General features: G+C 51.2%; 1 protein-coding gene across 2 annotated transcripts in view; it reads right to left on the bottom strand.

Annotated features, from left to right (window-relative positions):
• The window catches only part of TBC1D5 (TBC1 domain family member 5), a 1,888,005-nt gene that overhangs the window by 1,627,453 nt on the left and 248,239 nt on the right, over positions 1–12,313 (bottom strand). The gene's annotated exons all lie outside the window — the stretch shown is intronic.

Genomic DNA, 12,313 nt, shown 5'->3' with positions numbered 1-12,313 from the left:
CCAACATGAGATATTTGTTGAAGAAAGGAGTGGATTTCGTTTGGGGAGAAAAATGTCAACATGAATTTGAAGTCATCAAGGAGAGGTTAGCCTCTGCCCCGAAATTAAGCAGTTTTGACCCCTCTGAGAAATCTATTTTGATTACTGATGCAAGTTTGAAGGGTTTAGGTGCCGTACTGGTTCAGAAGTTTGAGGACACTGAGAGGGTCATTCTTTTCTTGTCAAGGAGTTTAAAGGGAGCTAAAACTCGATACTCGGTGATTGAGCGTGAAGCTCTCGCTGTTTACTGGTCAGTCAAGAAACTTAAAAACTTATTATGGGGAACGACCTTTGAGGTTAGGACGGATCACAAGCCGCTTTGTGAAATTTTAAAGAAAAAAGGTATTGATGCTGTGTCTGGTAGGATCACAAAATGGGTTGTTGGTTTGCAAGATTATGATTTTGATGTAAAATACCTACCTGGGGTGGAAAACAAGGTAGCAGATGCTTTATCTCGCCTTGTTCCTAGTTCTGAGGCTAATGATGAGGAAGATTGTGATGAAGACGATGAGATGGTTTGTGTTGTAGAGGAGGCTGTCATTGATAAAGACAGGTGGTTGAAGATGGTTCAGGAGGATTTGGTTCTTGTGGAAGTTCTTAAACTTTTAATGACTGGATGGAAAATTAAACCTAAATCCAATGAAGGCCTTGAGAAATTTTGGCATGTCAAAGATCAGCTTTCAGAACAAGATGGTTTACTTTTTAGGGGAACCAGATTAGTTCCACCCCTAGCTCTTCGGGACGAGCTTATCTCTTTAGCACATATTGGCCATTTAGGAATCTCAAAAACCAAAGAGATTTTGAGGAGGTCATATTGGTGGCCAAATATGGATTTGGAAGTGGAACGTAAAGTTAGGGATTGCATTGACTGTGCTCTTAGTGAGAAGGTGGCAAAACCTAAAGTCCAACCTATGGTGATTAGAGACAGACCGAATGCACCCTGGAAAGAGGTTGGTTTGGATATTTTGGGGCCCATTGTGTCAGCTGGCTGTGAGTGGTATGTTCTGGTCCTTGTTGATTTCTTTTCCAGATGGCCAGAAATTGCCATAACTCGTGGCATCGAGACTAAGCATGTGGTGGCTTTCTTAACCAAACTTTTTGCAAGGGAGGGCATTCCTAACACCATTCTCACGGACAATGGTCCCCAATTAGTATCTAAAGAGATGGAACGTTTTCTGTTAGAGCAAGGTATTAAACACAAAAAGTCATCCTTGTACCACCCAGAAACCAATGGTATGGTTGAGAGATTCAACCGTGTTCTCAAAGAAACCATCAGAATGGCCAAGTCTGCTGGCACAGATTGGAGGACTGATGTCTTTAAAAAGGTTAAGGTTTACAGGATATCTCCCCATGCTGTTACTGGGAAGACCCCCTTTGAACTTTTTAGGTCTCGTACTCCCAATACCCTTGTAGTACCTGCATGGGTTAATGATCTACAACCATGTCCACATGATGTCTGTGATGACTGGATGTTGCGTGAATCTTCTAGAATTGAGGATAGAAAAAGGATTTTTGATGCAAGAAATTCTGTAAAAGTCACGCCTGTCAAAGTGGGAGATTGGGTACTTGTTAAAAATCCCTGCAAAAACAATAAGGCTCTTTCTGCTACCTTTAGGAAGCCTATTCGTGTCATCAAAGTTTTTAAAAATGCCATCAAAACTGCAGATCATCGTGTTTGGAACTTGAACAGGGTGGTGGTGGTTAGTAATGATCTTGTGGAGGCTTCTTGCAGTCGTCATTGTCCAACTCTTAGAGACGAACCCTCCTCATCTCTTCGCAAGTCTGCAAGGGTTTCCCATTCTCCTGAGTATTTAAAAGACTACTTGACTGTGTGATTTATGCTTTAATATTTACCCATTTTCTTTTGTAATTTTGTCATTAGTGTTAGAAGGGAGATGTGTGGCATCGTGGTTCTGTGTATTTGTGCTTCGTGACATAGCTGTGCTGATGTCATGAGGCACTGGAATCTCTTATGGAATGTTATGCTTTGATCCACAAGCAGTTGCTATCCTACTTTGATGCTGGCTGGATGCTCACCTGTGGATGGGATCTTTCTTCCAATAAACCACTACTTGTTATCTTCAATTTGTGGAACCTCTTTCTTACAGGAATAAATCCAAACACATTACACGAAGGAGGATGGGACAGGGATTCAGCTGACAACTACTTAAACCTCGACCTCAAGGGGGATTGTGGTTTTGCATTAGTTGTCACATTTGTTTGAATGGGTAGAGTTAGAAATAAAATACTGCTTTGTATTATCAAAGAAAGTATTTAGCTGGACCCTAATTTGTTGTTCATACTTCTTGCTCCTGGAGTGAGCAGTCCTGTTTACTGATCTATTTCTGCATCCCTCCCCGAGGGAGCCTTGACTCCTCAACCACACCTACCACTGAGTCAAGTGCAGAAAGAGTACTTGGCCAAGTTGAGCGGGATCCATAGTAGGTAAATGTAAATGTTGTATACTTGTAAAGCGCACAGCTGCCGACACCGCGGGCGTCCCGGCGATGTATACCGCTGGGAAACCCGTCCTGGCTTTCCCTGTGAGATGGTCCCTTCTGGGCACCCCCAAGGTGAGACCAGGCATCCCCGGCGTTGAAGGGGCCGTTGTGAAGATTAAGCAAGCTATTGCCCAGAGTTGCAGAGTGGAACCCAAGGTTAGAGTAGGCGCCAAGGCGAGAATTATCAGGCCCGCGGACATTTTGACCCAAGATCCTGCTGCGTTGGGAATCGAACCCTGGTCCCGGGCCGATCTCAGCTTCCGGGTCTGCCACCTCTAACCATTGAGCCACACTTCTCCACAAGTGCTCAAAGGGGAAGCTTCAAATGCCTATCACCTTTGTAATGAGAATCCCAGCCTCTGCTGCCAGCAGCAGATAGCAGCCCCGGTTTACACCCCCATTCTGGGTGGGCGGGGGAACACGCAGGAAAACTTGACTATGAGGTGTGCCCACCTTTGCCAACTCCAGCCCTCAGGTGAAGAGGGAAAGTTAAGCACGCTTTTCAGTCCCCTTCTTCTTGAAGATGAGTGGGGTCTTCCAATCATGGCTTGGACTATGCCCCCTCCCACTGGAGGGAGACATAAGAGTGTTTCATCTAAAAAAAATGTTACATGGTTGAATGAACAATCCATCTGTTAGTTCAAACACAATTCCTGATGCATTTCGGGTGGACGCTATTTGTATTGTATACTTTGCCTATCAAACTGGTGTTTTTCATTTGTGCACTCGCCGCACACGGTCGTCTTTCCAACCACACATTTCACCACGTCATGGAATTTATTTACATGCACAATTTCAATGGTAACCCGGACATCTGTTTATATTACGCGTTCATAAACGTGTACATATGCGTATTGACATTTGCTGTTTTCACATATTTGATGCATGAGTTTGGGCACTTTCATACATGGAAGCTCCATGTAGAACTTTGTATATTTTATTAATCTCACGCTTTGAATGAAGTAACAGGCATGTGGTTTCACGTTTTTACACCAGCTTTAATATGGTGCAGGGATCTCTCTCCCTGTTTTTGTTTGGTGACCAACCAATTTTTCTTTCGCTTGTTAATTTCACAGACACAGACGCTTACCCTGACATAGGGCGTCCCGCCTGAAATGCATCGGGAATTATGTTTGAACTAACAGATGGATTGTTCATTCAACCATGTGACTTATTTTTTTAGATGGAACGCTGATACTCCATGAATAAACACAGTTCATGCAAGTTCATCTGACCAACTCTTACTTTTTTGAAACTTTTATTGAACATTCAGATCCTGCTACTTGCAGGCTTCAGGCTGTGCCCAGGGGGATGCCGCTGATTTGAGAGTCACTACCCACGTTCACCTCCGAAAACTCCCCACCACCTGAAGACCCCAAGTGTTCCATACTGTTGTGTGTTATCTTCAGCCTCTACATGGAATCGTTCAGTGATTTTCTCACATATAACCGCATCAAGATTCACCAATTTGTTGAGGATACACAATTCAACATGAAAGTATCCTCAGCTTCAGACATTAACTTCTCAACCTCTGCCTTGAATCATCCAGACATGGACGTTGAGCGCGGGGGGGGGGGGGGGGGGGGGGGGTTTATTTAATAAAAAAAATTAAAAATGTAAACTTGCCTTCGCCTCCGGTCCCGCATCGAGTCTCCTCTCCACACAGGAAGCAGACAGCCTCCCTCCCCTCAGCCAATCACAATGTTGCAGCAGGGGCGGCTCTAGGCTCATGGCGGCCCTGGGCAGGGAGCGAAGGTAGGGGGCCCCGGAAGAGGGGGTCCGGGCGGGGCAGAGCACGGAGGCCAGTGAAGAAGGGGGGGGGGGTCAGGGTGTTTGGAAGTTGTACAGAGCCGGAGGCCGCCAAATCCCTGCCAGAGGCCGACAAACAAATATGTATCCATCCTCAGAGGATTATTATATTAAGGATATATATTGGCGTGGTGGCCCCTGGGGTTTGGTGGCCCTGTGCATGTGCACAGCTTGCACATGCCTAAGGCCGCCCCTGGTTGCAATGGCAGCGTTGTGAGTGGCTAGGACGCCGACCCCGCAGAAGTCAATGAGGCGGCCATTTAAATGCAGAGTGGGTAGGACTGGTTTGGTCGGCCCTGGGGCTGACCAAACCGTCAGCGCCCACAACAGTGGGCAAGCCACTCCTCCCCTGCCTAGAGGAGGACCGCCCACCCGCCAGTCCCCAACCAAACCCTGCCTTCTGCTTTCTCGCAGAAACATAAAATGGTATTCATAATACCATTTTATGTTTTTGCTTCTCGCATAGTGAGAAAGCAGTGGGGGGGGGGGGGGTGACGCTCCTTCGCCCACATGGAGGCGCGCCCCTGATCACATTGTATAATAGACTGTTTGCACTTTACATTATATGGATAGCTTGTGCTTTATACTGTGCAGCTTACATGCTCCGTTGTCTGTACAGGCAGATCGCACTTGTCACTATGCAGACTGATCGTTTTATTCTATATATACTTACTGCTCTCTTGGCAGACTGCTCTCCCTCTACCCCACGCAGGCAACCCGCCCTCCATCCCGCGCAAGCTACCCCCTGCCTCCACACCACCCAGGCTACCCGCCCTCCATCCTGTGCAGGCTACCCCCTGCCTCCATCCCGCTTAGGCTACCCGCCCTCCATCCTGTGCAGGCTACCCCCTGCCTCCATCCCGCTTAGGCTACCCGCCCTCCATCCTGTGCAGGCTACCCGCCCTCCATCCTGTGCAGGCTACCCGCCCTCCATCCTGTGCAGGCTACCCGCCCTTCATCCCGCGCAGGCTACCCCCTGCCTCCATCCCGCTCAGGCTACCCGCCCTCCATCCCGCTCAGGCTACCCGCCCTCCATCCTGTGCAGGCTACCCGCCCTTCATCCCGCGCAGGCTATCCCCCCCCCTGCCTCCATCCCGCGCAGGCTACTCCCCCCCCCTGCCTCCATCCCGCGCAGGCTACTCCCCCCCCCCTGCCTCCATCCCGCGCAGGCTACTCCCCCCCCCCTGCCTCCATCCCGCGCAGGCTACTCCCCCCCCCCCCCTGCCTCCATCCCGTGCAGGCTACCTCCCCCCCTGCCTCCATCCCGCGCAGGCTACCCCCCCTGCCTCCATCCCGCGCAGGCTACCCCCCCTGCCTCCATCCCGCGCAGGCTACCCCCCTTGCCTCCATCCCGCGCAGGCTACCCCCACCCCTCTGCCTCCATCCCACGCAGGCTACCCCCCACCCCTCTGCCTCCATCCCGCGCAGGCTACCCCCCACCCCTCTGCCTCCATCCCGCGCAGGCTACCCCCCCCTCTGCCTCCATCCCGCGCAGGCTACCCCCCCCCTGCCTCCATCCCGCGCAGGCTAACCCCTGCCTCCATCCCGCGCAGGCTACCCCCCTGCCTCCATCCCGCGCAGGCTACCCCCCTTGCCTCCATCCCGCGCAGGCTAGCCCCCCCCGCCTCCATCCCACGCAGGCTACCCCCCCCTGCCTCCATCCCGCGCAGGCTACCCCCCCCTGCCTCCATCCCGCGCAGGCTACTCCCCCCCCCTGCCTCCATCCCGCGCAGGCTACCTCCCCCCCTGCCTCCATCCCGCGCAGGCTACCCCCTGCCTCCATCCCACGCAGGCTACCCGCCCTCCATCCCACACAGGCACTCCGCCGCACAGGGCAGGCTATCAGCGCACTGTCTACCCACCTTCCACCCTGCTGCGCAGCCTGCCCACCATTTACAATGCAACGCAGCCGGTCTACACCAAAAAAATGGCTGACCCACAGTTGACCCTCTCTGTGGAGAATGTAAATTCAGTCGAACATGAGACGAAAGCCAAAAAAAGGAATCATAGGGATCAGAAAAGACATTATATGTTTTCCTTTGCGTCGGTATCTATTCATTATTGATTGTTAATTGACATTAGTAAGATGGGGGCATTCTGTAAAATAATATTTATTGCTTTTACAGCTTACCTTACGCACCTTTAATTGTGCAGTGTAATTGTGCTGTGCTGCCATGTTGGTCTAGGGGGAAGAGGATGAAACGCTGAATGGGCCCCGCGCGAGAATCGGATCCTGCGCTTTGCTGGTTCACAGCGTTCCATTTCAGAGGAGCTATCATGTCACTCATCCGCTGCAAGTATGGATGTCTATGAGAGCATTACCATTCTGAAAAGCTCTCCGTAGCACGCCGGTTCTAGGCCCCCCCTCACACACACACCACCCCACCCACGTCCGTGTCAGAAAGGACGCCTGCACACGAGGCTGCCAATGAATTGTAAATTGGAGGCGGTGGGAGATTGAAGACGAGTCTGGGGGCTGGACGCGGGCCAAAAACCAGGCAGTCTCAGCCTGGAGGGGCATGCAGCCGCCCTGACTCCTTAAATCAGCAGCCCCGCCCCCACTGGGGGTCAAATCAGGCCCCCTGGGCTGCGCGCGCCGTCAAACCAGGGACACCCAAATCAAATAATCGAGAACAAAAAGAAGCCATTTCCGCCCGAGCTCCGGAAAGTTGGACAAAGTTGCCTGTGATGCGCCGGAGCAGGCCGCCCGCACTGGGGAGGTGCGCCGACGCAGGCAGGTGCTGCAGTTTATCACAAACCCGTCGAAAATAATTGGAAGTGACAAGCAGCCCCGGCACAAATGATTTATTAGTCTTTCACTCAGCTTTTCAGCTTCCTCGGGGCCAGAATAAATAATTTACCAACTCGCTATCTTCCAATCATTAATTCCTCCCCGAGCATCCCAACCACAGCCAGCTCGGAGGGCATGCGGGGGAATTAAAAATGCGATATTAAGACACCCTCCCCTTCCTGGACATTATTAATATGGCGTGAGAGGAGGGCGCATGGCCGCCCACCCTTCACCACCCCCGCCCCTTCCAGTGATGAGACAAGATGGACTATCCCTGCTCCAGAACTTGAAACAGCTGGCAGTGCTCACTGACGCAGGGCACTGCTGCCTTGGGACCATGTGGTGTCATGGCCGCCCACCCTTTACCCCCCAGTGATGAGACAAGATGGCGGCAGCGGCCTCACCCTTAGAGCAGAGGAGCGCTGCCCCCCACCCCTCTGCCACCACCAGCAAATAACATGAGAATAAAACAGGTTTCCTCAGGACTCTGACGAGCCTTGGGGGCGGGTCCAACGGATGACACTGCTGGTGGGGGAGTGGTTGGCACTCCCTTCACTCCGCATGAGGGTGTGGTCACTCGTCTCAGGCCGGCCAAACCCCTCATGCGCAGTGAAGCTCACAGCCCCAGCTGCTTTTCTGGGAGGGCAGGCATAGGCTCCCAGTCTGTCTGGGAGCGCAAGTTGCCAGCACTCAGGCCAATCCTGAAGCTGCTTTCATGCAACAGCAGTTCAGGATTGGCAGTAGGGCATGCTGGAAGCCTGTGCCCAAGGCCATAATAAATATTCTTTTTTCCCCCAACCCTCCTCACCTCCCCCTCCCCCTCCCCCAGCCTCCTCCTCACCTCCTTCCTCCAGCCCACCCCCACTTATGCAGGGGACAGGCCGCCACTGAAAGATGGACTACAACTGTCCCAGGGGCAGAACCAGGGGCAGAAGGTAACAGGAGGACCTCGTCCCTGCTCCAGAACTTGAAACAGCTGGTAGAGCTCACTGACGCAGGACACTGCTGCCTTGGGACGATGGGATGTCATGGTCCTCCCATGAAGTGCCTTATGTGACAAGATGGACTCTGGTGGTCTTAGCACCGCCATAGATGTCAGATGCCATCAGTAATGTAATATGTGAGATCATAAGCAGAGCATCATGCCAGTGCAAGTTACACATATGTCAGTAACATAAACACTGGCAAATTTCCCTGGTTATGTTTTTTTAACCAGTAGTGCTCATACAGTTAATTTCTACTTTAAAAAAAAAAAAAAAATCTTACTACTTTCCTCACGTATAACTCCACTTGACTTTTTTTTTTTACAGTGAATATCTACGATTTAAAAAAAAATGTTAAGTAATATCTTGTTACAATAAATTTGCAGCCAAACAACAGTGAAGTCTTTAAGCACAGGATTAACAAATACCATCCACGCCGAGCTGCAAAAAGACAAAAGGCTTTTACCATTAAAGCCACAGTATTGCAGCTATGGATTGGTAAAATACCACACAAGACAACCTGGAATAAATAAAAGCAACCCCTGATGCATGTGTTTTGAAATTATTGGAGCTTATCAGACAGGTATAGCTTCGTCCAGACACTAGGGAGCAACCGGTATAAGCGAACAATGCCCTTTCAGGCTTAGAGTGCTGCATAAAGACATTTCTGTAAATATGTCACTAGCTTTTTAGATCGGCATGGATGGCACAGTGCTGAACCCATGCCTAACAACTCAGCTGGAAAACACACATTTGAGGTGAGCAGATATGGAGTGTCTGTGGTGCTGTAGAGTGCTCCATATAAAGGAACTGCTCTCCACAGAAATTAGTTCACACGTTTTACTTGGAGAGCAGTTCCTTTATATGGAGCACTCTACAAAACTCATAATAAACAAAGGTGCCCCTCATACAAATACTTTTTGGTCTGGCCAGAGGGGAAAGAGAAAACACTGTACAGAGAAAGACACACACTTGACCTGGTGCTCAAGCAGACATACAGATTCCCAAGCGAAGATAGCGCTACTAAACATAACACTCCGAAGGACGCCCAGAACTATAATCTGAAACCTCCATAGGAGATTTCAACCCTATGAGAGGCGACATCCATATATGTGCCATATAGACCCCAAAAAATATCTTTCATAAGATTCAGGTGCTTTGAACCAAAGCAGGACACAGTTCTGAGTGAATCCTTACCATTGTTGTGTACTTCCAATTAATTTATAGCATTTGCACGTTTGTTGGACAAGAAACTAGGGGCTTGATGCCTAGACTGATTCCATCTCAATCGGATTCAATAAAAAGGCAGGTATACATGTATGTACACGACATGACAAAAATGCAGGAAAAGGGAGAGACTCAGAATTTCAGTTTTTGAATCTCAATACAGCGCGACTCATGGCGCACCATCTACCTTGGTTCTCAATCAAATATTAATGACTCATCAACTGAGGAAGAACCATTGCGGTTGTACATATTGTTTGTTTTTTCACCATGTCACTCTGCGTCCTTTGCTGTGTTCACCCACTTGTCACTTGCGTCGTCACTCTGCTTCACTATCACCTAGTGCACAAAGCACTGGAGTAGTCCCCGACTCCTTCAAACAGGCAGTGGTGCTACCTATTCTAAAAAAAGCCAACGCTGACCCCTTGGTCATGAGTAACTACAGGCCTATATCCCTTCTCCCCTATCTGGGAAAAATCTTGGAAACTTATGTTACTCGCTGTCTGGGCGCATTCATTGAGAGCTCTTCCTTTCTGGACCCCCAGCAGGCTGGTTTCCGACCACTCCATTCGACTGAGTCGGTTATTGCCGCCGTCATGGACACTTTAAGAACTGGTGCCGACAATAACATCCATCAAGCCCTTGTCCTACTGGATCTGTCGGCGGCTTTTGACACGGCCGATCACTCTATACTGATCGACCGTGTCAGAAACGCCGGCATCCAGGGCGCGGCCCTGGACTGGATCCGTTCTTTTTTGGACAAGCGTTCTCAAGCTGTTCAACTTTCTACTTTCTGTGCTTCCTCCTTCTCCCTTTCCTGTGGCGTCCAAGGTTCAGCATTATCCCCCCTCCTGTTTAATTTATATATGCAGCCCCTCATGGTTTCCCTTCGCAAGTCCCCTGCAACAATTTATAATTACGCAGACGATCTGCAGTTGATTTTCCCTATTGATTCCTCCCCTTCCTCCCTCACAGACTTCCAAACTACTATGCTAGGCATCTCTGACTGGATGGCTCACAGCCAGCTCAAGCTAAATACCACAAAGACCGAACTTGTGCTGGTGGGCGGGCCGGCCAATCCTTGGAACGACAGCTTCTGGCCCCAATCACTTGGGGTCCCCCCTCGTCCTGTCAATACTGTGAAAAGCCTCGGTGTTGTCATCTCTGGAGATTTATCTATGAAGGCTCAGATCTCGGCGGTAACATCGTCCTGCTTTTTCCATCTGCGCAGGATTCGTAAGATCTGTAGATTCCTCACCAGAGACGCCCTCATCTTAGTCATCCTTGCTCTTGTCATCTCCAGGATCGACTTCGTTAACATCTTATACGTAGGGATTCCCTCTTATCAACTCCAGAGGTTACAACTGATCCAAAATCAGGCCGCCCGCCTAGTATTTCATCAGCCAAAGCACCAGCACGTTTCACCTCTACTTCGGAGTCTTCATTGGCTCCCGGTGGCCAAACGTTGTACCTTCAAACTTGGATGACCTATCTTTAAAGCCCTTCACAATCTTGCACCCGCTTTCACGCAAGAAACACGGTGGTCTCCGCTTTTCTTTCTTAGCCCCCACTTTTTGGAATTCTCTCCCTTCCTCTTTTCGTCATTTTCTTCCCTACGAAAGCTTTCATAGGACACTGAAGACGTTCCTCTTCAAAGCAGCATATGAATGATACTTCTGCCCGTGACCGCCTTATCTGTTTGAGCGCCAAGAAACCGTTCGGTGAACATGCGCGGTATAAGAATTTTTATATTAACATAACAAAGCCCCCTTGGGTTGCCACTGCATTCTATGCCACAGTGCTGATAACTGTCTCGTATAAAATGTACTCCTTAAATATATGTTGCTATATGCACCTTCAAAAAAACTGTTCGCAGAATAGGCCAGGCCCCTCGCTAGAACCCGGAATAGGTCAGGCCCCTCGCTAGAGCCCGGATTAGGCCAGGCCCCTCGCTCGAGTGCGGAATAGATCTGGCCCCTCGCTAGATCCCGGAATAGGCCAGGCCCCTCGCTAGAGCCCAGAATAGGCCGGGCCCCTCGCTAGAGCCCAGAATAGGCCAGGCCCATCGCTCGAGCGCAGAATAGGCCGGGCCCCTGGCTCGAGCACAGAATAGGCCAGGCCCCTGGCTCGAGCACAGAATAGGCCAGGCCCCTGGCTCGAGCACAGAATAGGCCAGGCCCCTCATTAGAGGCCGGAATAGGCAAGGCCGCTCACTAGAAGGCCAGAATAGGCCAGGCCTCTGGCTCGAGGGCAGAAAAGGCCGGGCCCCTGGCTTGAGCACAGAATAGGCCGGGCCCCTGGCTCGTGCGCAGAATAGGCCAGGCCCCTCATTAGAGGCCGGAATAGGCAAGGCCGCTCACTAGAAGGCCAGAATAGGCCGGCCCCTCGCTAGATACCGGAATAGGCCAGGCCCCTCGCTAGAGCCCGGATAAGGCCAGGCCCCTCGCTAGAGCCCGGATAAGGCCAGGCCCCTAGCTAGAGCCCGGATAAGGCCAGGCCCCTAGCTAGAGCCCGGATAAGGCCAGGCCCCTAGCTAGAGCCCGGATAAGGCCAGGCCCCTAGCTAGAGCCCGGATAAGGCCAGGCCCCTAGCTAGAGCCCGGATAAGGCCAGGCCCCTAGCTAGAGCCCGGATAAGGCCAGGCCCCTAGCTAGAGCCCAGATAAGGCCAGGCCCCTAGCTAGAGCCCGGATAAGGCCAGGCCCCTAGCTAGAGCCCGGATAAGGCCCGGCCCCTAGCTAGAGCCCGGATAAGGCCCGGCCCCTAGCTAGAGCCCGGATAAGGCCCGGCCCCTAGCTAGAGCCCGGATAAGGCCCGGCCCCTAGCTAGAGCCCGGATGAGGCCCGGCCCCTAGCTAGAGCCCGGATAAGGCCCGGCCCCTAGCTAGAGCCCGGATAAGGCCCGGCCCCTAGCTAGAGCCCGGATAAGGCCCGGCCCCTGACTCGAGTGCGGAATAGATCTGGCCCCT

This window comes from Lissotriton vulgaris, chromosome 10 (genome assembly GCF_964263255.1).
Source record: "Lissotriton vulgaris chromosome 10, aLisVul1.2, whole genome shotgun sequence".
NCBI classification, from domain to species: Eukaryota; Metazoa; Chordata; class Amphibia; order Caudata; family Salamandridae; genus Lissotriton; species Lissotriton vulgaris.
This window is presented reverse-complemented; position numbering and strand designations above follow the sequence as displayed.